Source organism: Cornus florida, unplaced genomic scaffold (assembly GCF_030987335.1).
Source record: "Cornus florida cultivar Cherokee Brave unplaced genomic scaffold, ASM3098733v1 CherokeeBrave_3.0.0_Hap2_Chr10, whole genome shotgun sequence".
Classification (NCBI taxonomy): domain Eukaryota; kingdom Viridiplantae; phylum Streptophyta; class Magnoliopsida; order Cornales; family Cornaceae; genus Cornus; species Cornus florida.
This window is the reverse complement of record NW_026775580.1, coordinates 64895370-64907467: the sequence shown is the minus strand read 5'-3', so window position 1 is coordinate 64907467 and position 12098 is coordinate 64895370. Positions and strand designations below refer to the sequence as shown.

Here is a 12098-nt window from a genome sequence, read left to right as displayed (position 1 = left end):
GGTGATTTTTTTTTTTTTAAAGACAAAATAAAAGAACTAAATTAAAAATAAAAATACCCTACCCTAACCATTCCTAAAAATAAAAATAAAGACCAATACTAATCTACAATAGAGACAATATCCCCATCACACGCTAAGTTTAACATCTCTAGTTAGACATAATGCCACTCTCTATTCCGTATCGGACAAGTTAACTACCTCCCTCATCCCAAAACTTCTCCTTTAGGTATGTATGAAATTTGAAGTAATAGGAACCGGTATAGTTCCATTGAGACCCAAGAAAGAATACTTAAGCTTATCCTATGGTGGCTTAGGCTTAAGCTTGTGAATAGACTAATTAAAAGGACAAGGAGGAGAACTTGAAATCAAAGGAGGAGGCTCTTTTGTTGGAAAGACTATGACTGCATCCTCATCAATGACATTAAGAAGGAAACACTCATTTTTTTTTTCCGAGGAATATGGAATGGCAATTGAAGATGTTTAATTTGACCTTCATATTCCCAAAAGAAATATCCATAGCCCTAGTCCTACAGTTAATGCAAGCATTCACTATAACTAAGAATGGATGACTAAGGGTCATAGGAATACATCTATTGGGATCGTGGGTAGGCTCTGTATCAAGGACAAGAAAGTCTACTGGAAAATAGAATTTGTCCACTTTAATGAGAATATCTTCAATTATATCACGTGGTTATTTCATAGATCAATCAGCAAGTTGCAACACAACCGACGTAGATTTAAGCTCTCCCAAGCCCAATTGTAAATACACTGAGTAAGGAATAAGATTAACACTAGTTCCAAAATTAAGAAGTTCTCTCTTTATTACATTATTCCCAATGACATATGAAATTGTAGTAGCACTAGGATATTTGAACTTCAGAGGAGTTGTATGTTGGATTATTGCACTCACTTGCTCGGTAAGACAAATTTTCTTAGAGACTTAGCTGTTTGATTTTCTCTTTTGGGTGTATAGGTCTTTTAGAAATTTTACATAGGCCGTGATTTGTTTGATAGCTTCAAGGAGTGGAATATTGACTTTTACTTGCTTGAAGACCTCCATCATGTATTTGATCTTCTCCTCTTGTTTGCCAAAGTAGGAAGGTTCCTTGAGCCGTTGTGGGAATGGAGCTTTTGGCTCATATGGCGTCTTAATGATAGGAGTGGATGAAAAAATGACTTTATTCCTTACTCCTTTGGTGATTGATGGATTTGGATTCAAATAAGACTCCATTGGAATCCTGTGAATGTCACTCTCCTCTTCTCTCTTCTCCTCAACTTTGTTGTCAATTACTCTCCCACTCTTGAGTGTGGTAATGGCATTAACTTGCTCATGACGAGTACTTGAAGGATTAGTCTCATCAATTATGTAAGTTTGCCCTTTTGGATTTGCAATGGGCTGATTAGGCAATTTCCATTCCTCTCTTTAATTCAACACTTTAGCTATTTGCCCAACTTGAGCTTCTAGCTTAGCTATAGATTAGGAATGGGAATGTAACAATTGAGTGCTGGACTCAAGGTTGCTAAGTGCAGCCAAGACCTTTTCTTTAAATGCAGAATTTCTAGAAGGTGGAGGAGAACGATAGTTAGATGATGGATTAAAAGAGTTATTACTTGGAAGAGGAGTGAACTGATTTTGAAATTGTCCATGAGATTGTGGGACTGAATTCTCTTGGCCTTGATTCTGCCGTGACAGATTTGGATGATCTCTCCATCCTGGGTTATCAGTATTAGAATATGGATTATAACCTGGTCTAGATAATGTGGCATTGGCCTGTTTTTAAAGAAATTCATAAGATTGCCCCGTTAGAAGACAATTTCTTACTCAAATAGAATAGAAGAAAGAATTAAATCAATAGAATTGTACTCAAATAAAAATAATTTAAAAATTAATTGTGATATCTTCTTTTTTGAGGAGTGTTATAAATTTCTTTTTAAAGATTTTTAAGAGTGGATAATCTATAATATTGATTTAAAAACTATATTTACTAAATAAACAATTTTATTTCACCATTGCATCAGCCCACTCCCAGTAAAAAATTTTATTTTTTATTATTTATTTATTTATTTTTAACAATTTATGACTTTTAGTGCACTTATTCTTTATTAGTAGTATGTGTATATATATATATATATATATTATAAACCCACATACAGAAAACCATTGGATCACTAGCTCCGGTTGGCATAATCTCTTCACTTCAAAGGACAGGATGAGATTTGAACCCTCCAAGAAACATATTGAGGGACTCTGCTCGTTTTACCTTCCGAAATATATATACACACATAATATAAGGTTCTATTTTTGCGTCCAAAAGTGGTCATGCCAAAGGCTTTATTTATTGTTCCTCTGAATAAAAGCTTTATTTTCAAGATTCTTGCACTTGCCATGGCACAATTCAAACAGAGTCATTCCAAATAAACGGTGAGACCACTATAGGACTCCTCACACTGTACTTACCACTATCTTCCACCCAAATTACAGAACCAGATTCGATCGTCGAATTCTCATACCTCTTATGACGGATGGTCAAAGAGTATCTCTTCTTCTCAAACATCTTCTTAAAAATCAGTGTCTTCGGCGAGACTGTGACCACTGAATCCATTGGCGCTTCAACCTTAGCTTTAAAAGTAGCTGTGGCATTGCCAACATTCGTGACTGTCCTCTGAAATTTCTTAACCAGTATATCCTTTTTATCAGTGTAAAAAGCAATAAAGGATGGATAATTGAGGTCAGACGATGGGTTTGAACAACTGTAACCGTTTGATCTGGTGATGGTCAGGATTTGATTCTTTGTGAAGTTCATTGAGCATAGAAGATTTACATAGTCCTGTGGTGTAGCATCATAGATAAGACCTGGATTAAGTGCTCGGTTAGGATCTACATGACCTGACCCCATGGCTAGAGGTGAAGCTTCGGAATTAAAGCTATTGTGCGGGATAGGAACGTGAGTGTTGTCAAGTGGGTTGGCTGTGGTCGTCATGGCAGACTTGATAGCACGCAGCGATGCCAGAAACATGAGGACACGCTATGGATGTCCCGGAGATCATATTGTAATCACTGGACAATCCAATATTTAAGCCAATATGACTTGCCGGACCATTTGGAATCCATGCTGCTAAAACTAATATCCCCGGTGCCAATAGGTCGGGCTTCAAAATGCCTGGACAGCTCTTGGCAGGACCCCTTGAAGAGAATGAGGCAACAACAGGGGCACGCTTTGTTCCTACAATGGTCTGTTGGAACTTGATGCTTGCTGTTGGTGTATTTCCACTTTCAGCATATTTGATCACGGTTGTGGCTTCTTTAGAGCTAATAACAACTCCCGGACAGGGGAATTCATTGGATTCAAATACTTCAACATGATCAGAGGCAACGAATGCAGGATCATCTTTGATAAATATAGCTGCAGCCACATTTGACCGTGAGACATACCGAGATTGAGTATTAAATTGATAATAAGATGACTCTGGAGTTTCATCACATATGAGGATGACATCATTAGGGGCTTCAGACAACAATTCACTTGAATTGCATGGAGACAAAGTCTAGTTGTAAATGAGAGGGCGGTCTACCACCAAGGCACTTGCAGGGAACAGGGTCCATCCGGTGATCGTTAACCCATTTCCAAGAGTCAAAGTTCCAGCAAAACAACGGTCGATTGTACCTGCCGCGACCGTCAAGGCCCATGGGCTCACATTGCGCACCTCTCCGAGAGAACCGCCTCTATTACCTGCTGTAGCCGAAACAACCACACCCTTCTCCATGGCTCCGAAGGAAGCTATGGCAATAGGATCCTCATACAGAGTTATCCCACGTCTGAAATTCATTGAAATTGATATCACGTCAACGCCATCAGCTACAGCCTGGTCCATACCTGCAACGACATCAGAAGCTTTCCGTCCTTCATTAAAAATGACCTTATAGATGGCCACACGAGCACTGGGTGCAACCCCCTTTGTTGTTCCCTTTGCATAGCCAAAGTCTGAAGCGCCTTCCACAATGCTTCCAGCAGCTATTGAGGAAGTGTTGTTGGGAAAGATAACAATAAACAAATATAGCGGAATAACTCTTCTCCCTATATGCAAGCAAATATAGTATATTTCTACTTTTATATGTGCTGAAAATAATAGGGAAAAAAACAATCACACCAAGCTACAAAAACACAAGCAATTTTTTACGTGAAAAATTTCCTTAATGTGAGGAACAAAAACCACCGGACCTAGTCCAGTTGAAACCTCCACTATCAACCAAATAATGGGTACACAAAGTCTTCTCTAATCGCAATTAGAGATTACAATACATCTCATCAAGATATCAACAATCTTGGCAAAAACAAAGAGAATTGGGGAGAAAAATACCAAAAATCGGTTACTGTTCATGGGCACGAATCATTGTTCCCGAGCTCAAAATCCGATCTCCACCGTTCAGATTTTAACTCATTGAGCCGTGAACTTCTCCAAATTTCAGCTCGATCGGACCACGGATGAAGCGGCATCGGATGTTTGATGAAATCTGGGCAGACTAGGAAAAAACCTACGTTTTTCTTCTCTTTCTTATGTAAGCTACGGCTGATCTTCCTCTCTTTTTATTCTGACTTCCTTAGGGTTATTCACCCTAAAAGGCTAGGCTTTGGGCTTTAATAAAACCCACTTGGACTTTCCTCCATATAGAAGGAAATAAACCCAACAAATCTCCCCCTTTCCACTATGTGGAGGCAATCGCCATCACGGCGATCGAACAACAAACTTCAAGCTTCTCTCTTAGTAGGGTCTTTGTCAACATATCAGAACCATTATCATTAGTGTGAACCTTCTCAAGTTCAAATAACTTATTGTTCAACGCATCTCTGATCCAATGGTATCGTACATCAATGTGCTTAGATCTTGCATGGAAACTGGAATTCTTAGCAAGATGAATAGCACTCTGGCTATCACAAAACAACACATACCTCTGCTGCTTGAAACCAAGTTCTCTCAAGAATTTCTTTGCCCATAGCAACTCTTTAGTCGCTTCCGTTGCTGCAATAAACTCTGCCTCTGTGGTAGAAAGAGCAATACACTTTTGAAGTCTCAATTGCCAACCTACAGCCCCACCTGCAAAAATGATCAAATAACCCAAAGTAGACTTACGAGTATCCACATCCCCTGCCATATCTGCATCTGTGTAGCCAACTAACAATAGTTGTCCATTTCCCAAACCAAGTCTCAAACTGGAAGTGCCTCGAAGATACCTCATGATCCACTTCACTGCATTCCAATGTTCTCTTCCCGGATTTGACAAAAATCGGCTAACTACACCAATTGCATGGGCTATATCTGGTCTTGTGCAAATCATTGCATACATCAAACTTCCTACTGCTGAGGCGTAAGGAACTCTTTCCATGTCTTCCTTTTCCTTATCTGTGGAAGGACATTGCCTTATACTCAGTCTAAAGTGGGTAGCAAGAGGAGAGCAAACAACTTTAGTGTTGTCCATATTGAACCTCTGAAGCACTTTTTCAATGTACTTCTCCTGTGACAAATATAACTTCTTGGTACTCCTATCACGACTGATTCTTATACCAAGAATTTTCTTTGTTGGCCCCAAATCCTTCATAGCAAATGACTTACTCAATTGCTTCTTCAACTGGTCAATCCTTGAAGCATCCCTACCAACAATTAACATGTCATCCACATAAAGCAGTAGAATAATAAAATCATCATCATAGAATTTTTTAACAAATACACAGTGATCAGAAGTTGTCTTCTTGTAGCCTTGCTCCCCCATAACAGACTCAAACTTCTTATACCACTGTCTCGGTGCTTGTTTCAAACCATATAGACTTTTCTTCAGCTTGCACACATAATCCTCTATCCCTTTCACTTTGAAACCCTCTGGCTTCTTCATATAAATCTCTTCCTCCAAATCACCATGAAGAAAGGCAGTTTTCACATCCATCTGCTCAACTTCCAAGTCAAGACTAGCTGCTAGGCCGAGTGCTATACGGATCGATGACATTTTTACGACTGGAGAGAAGATCTCATCAAAGTCGATACCTTTTCTCTGACCGAACCCTTTGACAACCAATCTAACTTTGTACCGTGGCTGTGAAGAGAACCCATTTGGCTTCATCCTATAAATCCACTTGTTTTCCAAAGCTCTTTTTCCTTTAGGTAGCTTTACTAACTCAAAGGTGTGGTTATCATGCAATGACTGCATGTTCTCCTGCATAGCCTCAACCCACTCTATCTTGTGTTCATCTTCTATGGCTTCTGCAAAACACTGGGGCTCTCCCCCGTCAGTCAATAACACATACTGCTCTGCTAAATACCAAGTGGAAGGACGTCGGTCTCTGGGGGACTTCCTGGATGGAATCTCTGGTGGAATTTCTGGAGCTGTCAACTGTTAATCAGTCTCAACATCTCCCTAAACCTGTAGGGGAACATCCATATCACCTATACACTGGTGGTAATCTTGAATATCATTCTCAACCTGAGATGGTAGATTCTTCAGAGGAGCTAAATCTACATCAATCAAGATATCACCTTGCTGAGACATAGATTTCCCTGCTTTCTCAATATCCTGAATCGTTTGATCTTCTACAAACACGACATCTCTGCTTCTCACAATTTTCTTCTCAACTGGATCATAAAGCTTGTACCCAAACTCATCTTGGCTATAGCCAAGGAATATACACTGTCGCGTTTTCACATCAAGTTTGGACCTTTCATCTTTTGGAATATGCACAAATGCTTTGCACCCAAAAACACGAAGATAATTATAGGAGACATCCTTACCTGTCCAAACTTGGTCTGGCACATCAAACTGTAGAAGAACACAGGGTGTAAGATTCAACACATGAACTACTGTGCTCAATGCCTCCCCCCAAAAGGATTTTGGCAACTGGGCTTGTGAAAACAAACATCTCACTCTCTCAACCAGTATCCCGTTTATCCTTTCTGCTACGCCATTCAACTGAGGAGTTTTAGGAGTTGTCTTTTGATGCCGGATACCCTACTGTCTACAATACTCATCAAAAGGACCAAAATACTCTCTGCCGTTATCAGTACGAATGCATCTCAGTTTCTTCCCAGTCTGTCTCTTAACTAGGGCTTGAAATTGCTTGAACACTACTAACACTTGGTCTTTTGAATTCAAGGTATATACTTACAACTTCCTTGAATGATCATCTATGAAGGTCACAAAGTATCTGGAGCCACCAAGTATTCTTGTCTTCATAGGGCCACACACATCTGAATGTACCAAATCCAGTATCTCTGACTTTCTCGAATGAGGGGAATTCTTGAAAAAGACTCTGCTCTGCTTCCCTGACAAACAATGAGTACACCTTTTCAGAAGTGTACTTTTCAGTCCACATAACAGACTTTTCTTCCCAAGTAGAGCTAATCCTTTCTTACTCATGTGAGCCAGTCTCTTATGCCACAACTCTATTGTATCATTATCCTCCATCGCATTAACAATGTCGTTAGAGATCTTTGTTTACAGAATGTACAGTGCAGAGTGCTTCATGCCTCGAGCCACAACCATAGCACCCCTAATGAGCTTCCACTGGCCATCACTGAAAGTGCTACAACACCCTTCATCATCAAGTTTACCTGCAGAAATCAAATTCAAACGAATGTCAGGAACATGCTTCACATCTCTGAGAACTAACTTCGTGCCATTATTCATCTTCAGTACACATCCCCAATTCCAATGGCTTTAACCAAGCCATCATTGCCCATCTTTACTGTTCCAAAATCACCAGATTTATAAGATGTAAAGAAATCCTTCCGAGATGTAGCATGAATTGAGGCACCACTTTTAATCACCCAACTGGTCTCATAGTATGCAACATTTATCGTCACATCATCATAAACAATGAGGAAGTCTGCAAGAGTGGTGGTAGCAACTCTGTCATCACCATCTTTGTCATCTCCTTTCTTCGTTCCCTTCCCTTTCTCATTCTTGTTTTCTTTATTCAATTGCTTGTAATATTTCTTGATGTGTCCCTTTTTCCCGCAATGATAACACTTAACATTTGTAAACTTGTTGGACTTGCTTCTGTTGTTATCTCTGTTCTTCGGACCTCTGCTCTTACTTTTCCCCCTCTTTTTTGTAACCAAGATCTATGACTGTGAAGAGGATCCCTGTGTTTTTCTTCTTATTTCTTCATTTAGCAAACAACTTTTTGGCCATATCCATTGTGATTAAACCTTCTGGAGTGAAGTTAGACAATGAAGTTCTGAGCGTCTCCTACGAGTTCGGTAATGAACCAAGCAACCATAACCTTTGTATCTCATCGTCAAACTTAATACTCATTCCAGCCAGCTAATTAATAATTCCTTGGAATGTATTCATGTGATCAGATAAAGGAGTCCCGTCTTGGTATCTCAAAGCCATCATCTGCTTAATCAGAAACAATTTATTATTTCCAGTCTTTCTAGCATATAACTGTTCAAGCTTACTCCATAGAGAACGTGCATTTGTCTCTCCACTAATATGGTTCAAAAAGTTATCATCTACCCATTGCCTCATATACCCACACACCTGTCGATGTAACAAAGTCCATTCTACAATAGTCTTGTTTTCTAGTTTTTCAGTACTAAACACCGGTAGGTAATAATCTTTCATATAAAGAAGATCCTCCATTTTTCCTTTCCATATGTGATAATTTGAACCATTGAGATTAATCATTCTACTTGTATTTGCTTCCATAACTCAAACTGCCAACCTGACAATCTGTCAACCTGGAGCTCTGATACCACTTTGTTGGGAGAGATAACAATAAACAAATATAGCGGAATAACTCTTCTCCCTATATACAAGCAAATATAGTATATCTCTACTTTTATATGTGCTGAAAATAATAGGAAAAAAAATAATCACACCAAGTCACAAGAACGCAAGCAATTTTTTACGTGGAAAATTTCCCCAATGTGAGGAACAAAAATCACGAGACCTAGTCCAGTTGAAACCTCCACTATCAACCAAATAATGGGTACACAAAGTCTTCTCTAATCGTAATTAGAGGCTGCAATACATCTCATCAAGATATCAACAATCTTGGCAAAAACAAAGAGAATTGGAGTAAAAAATTACCAAAACCTGGTTACTGTTTACGGGCACAAATCACTGTTCTCGAGCTCAAAATCCGATCTCCACCGTTCAAATTTTAAGTCATTGAGTCATGAACCTCTCCTCCAAATTTCAGCTCGATCGGACCACGGACGAAGCGGTATCGGACGTTTGATGAAATCTGGGCAGACAAGGAAAAAACCTGTGTTTTTCTTCTCTTTCTTGTGTAAGCTACGGCTGATCTTCCTCTCTTTTTATTCTGACTTCCTTAGGGTTATTCACCCTAAAGAGCTGGACTTTGGGCTTTAATAAAACCCACTTGGGCTTTCCTCCATATAGAAGGAAATAAACCCAACAAGTGTGTGTGCCGTGGCCATCAGTGTCCCTTGCAGAATTCATACTGATTGTAATGTTGGGTTCCGCAGCTAAAATCCCCTTGTTGAAGTATCTAGCTCCAATGAGCTTCAAGTTGCACAGTGAGGAATTAAACTCTTGTGATTCCTCACACTTACCCATCCACCTATAGGGGATTGGAGTCATTCCTTTATCATTGAAGCTCCTGCTCTCCGGCCAGATACCAGTGTCGATGCCACCAATGATGACGTCTTTGCCGTAATCTGAAGCCGGCCATAGGCCGGTGACATGATTGAGGGAAAGGAATTCAGTGCTGTGGGTGGTGTCAAGTGTGACTTCTCTATCACTATAAGCTGAGACAATCCCTGGGAATTCTTTAGAGTCTCTAGTTCATCTTGAGACAATATTGCACTGAAACCATGAAAAGCATTATCATAAGTGTAGACAAGCTCTAGGTTGGATTCATGACCGCTTGATAATGTGTGACCTGCTGATTTTATGGAATCAACGATGGAGGAGTACCAATGGTTGTAGCTAGCAAAGATCTTGGGCAATTGAGACTTGTCCATGTGGACAATATAGGTGGACCTCCCAACTGATGCTGATCTAATAGCCTGGAAAGCCAGAAGACACCATGCAAGCAAGATCAAATGAAGAAGAGGTACGCCATTAACGATCTTCATCGTTTCCTCCAAAACTTGAAACTTTGGTTAGACAATAATTGGACCTGTAAGTTGGTTTATATTTTGCATCTCTATATATAAGCATAAAGATGATAATATGATAGTTGAAATTGAGATGAGCGTGCATTTAAATTAGATTGAAAAAACGAAGCCAGAGACAGCATTTACTTAAGTATTTGAATTTATCTTTTTCTCATCCACATATCTAGTAGGATGCAGGCATTGATGTGTGTTTAATGGCAAGCTGTCACCGAAAAATACTAGGCCATATATTGTTTGAAGTTCATGGGCATGTCATTTAAAGTAAAAGTTGGAGGGCTATGCCACTGCACATGTATAAATATTGCGACGTGTAATTTGAATGAGGATATCAAAATTCCTTATGAAAATTCATTTATAGTAAAAAGATAACGCCACTCAGTCAAATTTTTATTTTTATTTTTTTTAAAAAAATAATTATTTGATCAAATTATACTTTTAACTTTAACTGTCTCATATTGTTTAATTTTATAATATTTAATTTTTTTTTATTTTTATATCACTTCAATATTGGCTATGTAACAGTGTTATTTTGCACATTATTTTTCTAACCAAAATGTTCGAATTCAAAAGATAGCTTCTGAAAAATGTCATAACTCATGAGATCTACCTCAAAATATCATTACCTTTTAAAAAATGTTGGTTGTAATTGGGTGCACACGGTTTGGTTTGGACCGGTTTGAAAGTTTTTTGGAACCAAACCATTTCCAATAGTTTCAAAAAATTTAGAACTGAACCGAACCATTTGATCAAAGGAACCGAACCAAACCAAACCATGAAACACCGGTTCGGTTCCACGATTTTCCATTTTTTTTTTTTTAAATATTCATATTTTAAAATCCAAATGCATAACAATAAACCAAGTTAACTAACACATTTAGAACACCTAATACATTCACTTCTTCAAAATTGTTAATATATTCATTTTTCTCTATCACTTCTGAAGCAAAAGTGAACTAGTGAGAACTTTTAGAATTGTTAATCGATTTACATGGCCATGTAATCAACATTTAGACATGTAAGCACTTAACAAATAAATATGCTCTCAAATAGAAAATATTTAAGCACGAAACACATTATTAATGCAAGTCAACCATCTACCCCGTCTAGTTAAGCCACTACCCGTCGTCTGAAAGGTTTTCGAACCATGCTCTGATACCAAGTTTGTAACGACCTGAACCCGGGGGTCCGAATCATTATCCGAGTCCTTAACCAAACCTGAGGTCATCTAAGGACAATACGATCATTTCTAATGTCAAATTGTGATTAATACACATTATTGGTATGTGACGTCTCGGATTTTTCTGATTTTTTTTTTTAGTTTTCAATAAAAATAAATAAATCCTCCATTTCTTTCTTTCTATTTCTCTCTCTCTCTCTAGCTTTCTCTCTCTATCCTCTTCAATCCAATCACGTATGTTGTTGTTGCAGAGACCTCGATAATAACAAAAACCTTAAATACAAAAGCCCCAGAAACCAAATCATCTCAAACTCAGATCCAAACTCTTTACAAATTGCGTATTTCCAATCCACTGGCTGTAAATCCTCCATTTCCTCTCTCTTCTCCACTTTCACCGCCAATAACAACACACCCACCACCAGCAATACCAAGAAGAAGAACTTCAAATCTGTAACCTTCAGGGGAATTGGATGTTCTGCTTCTTCGCAGGTGTCTGTGCCGGCGATGATTCAAACTTTGGCCGATTGGGAAGCCAAGAATGTAATGTTTTTGATTTTTGTCATTATCCATTTTCTGAAACTTCCTATTTTTTGAGAGTATTTTTGTCTTTCCTCGTTTTGCGAACCAGACACCTTGGGATGTGCCAGATGTGTCAGGGAGTTGTTTGAGACATTTCCTTGAGTTTAGGACTCTAAAAAATGTATTAGTGGTCATTTTGGCATTTTTCTTTTTTCGAATCGAGAGGTTCCAAGCGCGACCCGTTACCAGGATTGTTGTACATGAG

The 12098-nt window shown here is 38.7% G+C and overlaps 1 pseudogene; it reads right to left on the bottom strand.

Annotated features, from left to right (window-relative positions):
* Window positions 1-2396: 2396 nt before the first annotated feature.
* Window positions 2397-10140, bottom strand: LOC132277726 (subtilisin-like protease SBT3; annotated as a pseudogene).
* Window positions 10141-12098: the final 1958 nt, after the last annotated feature.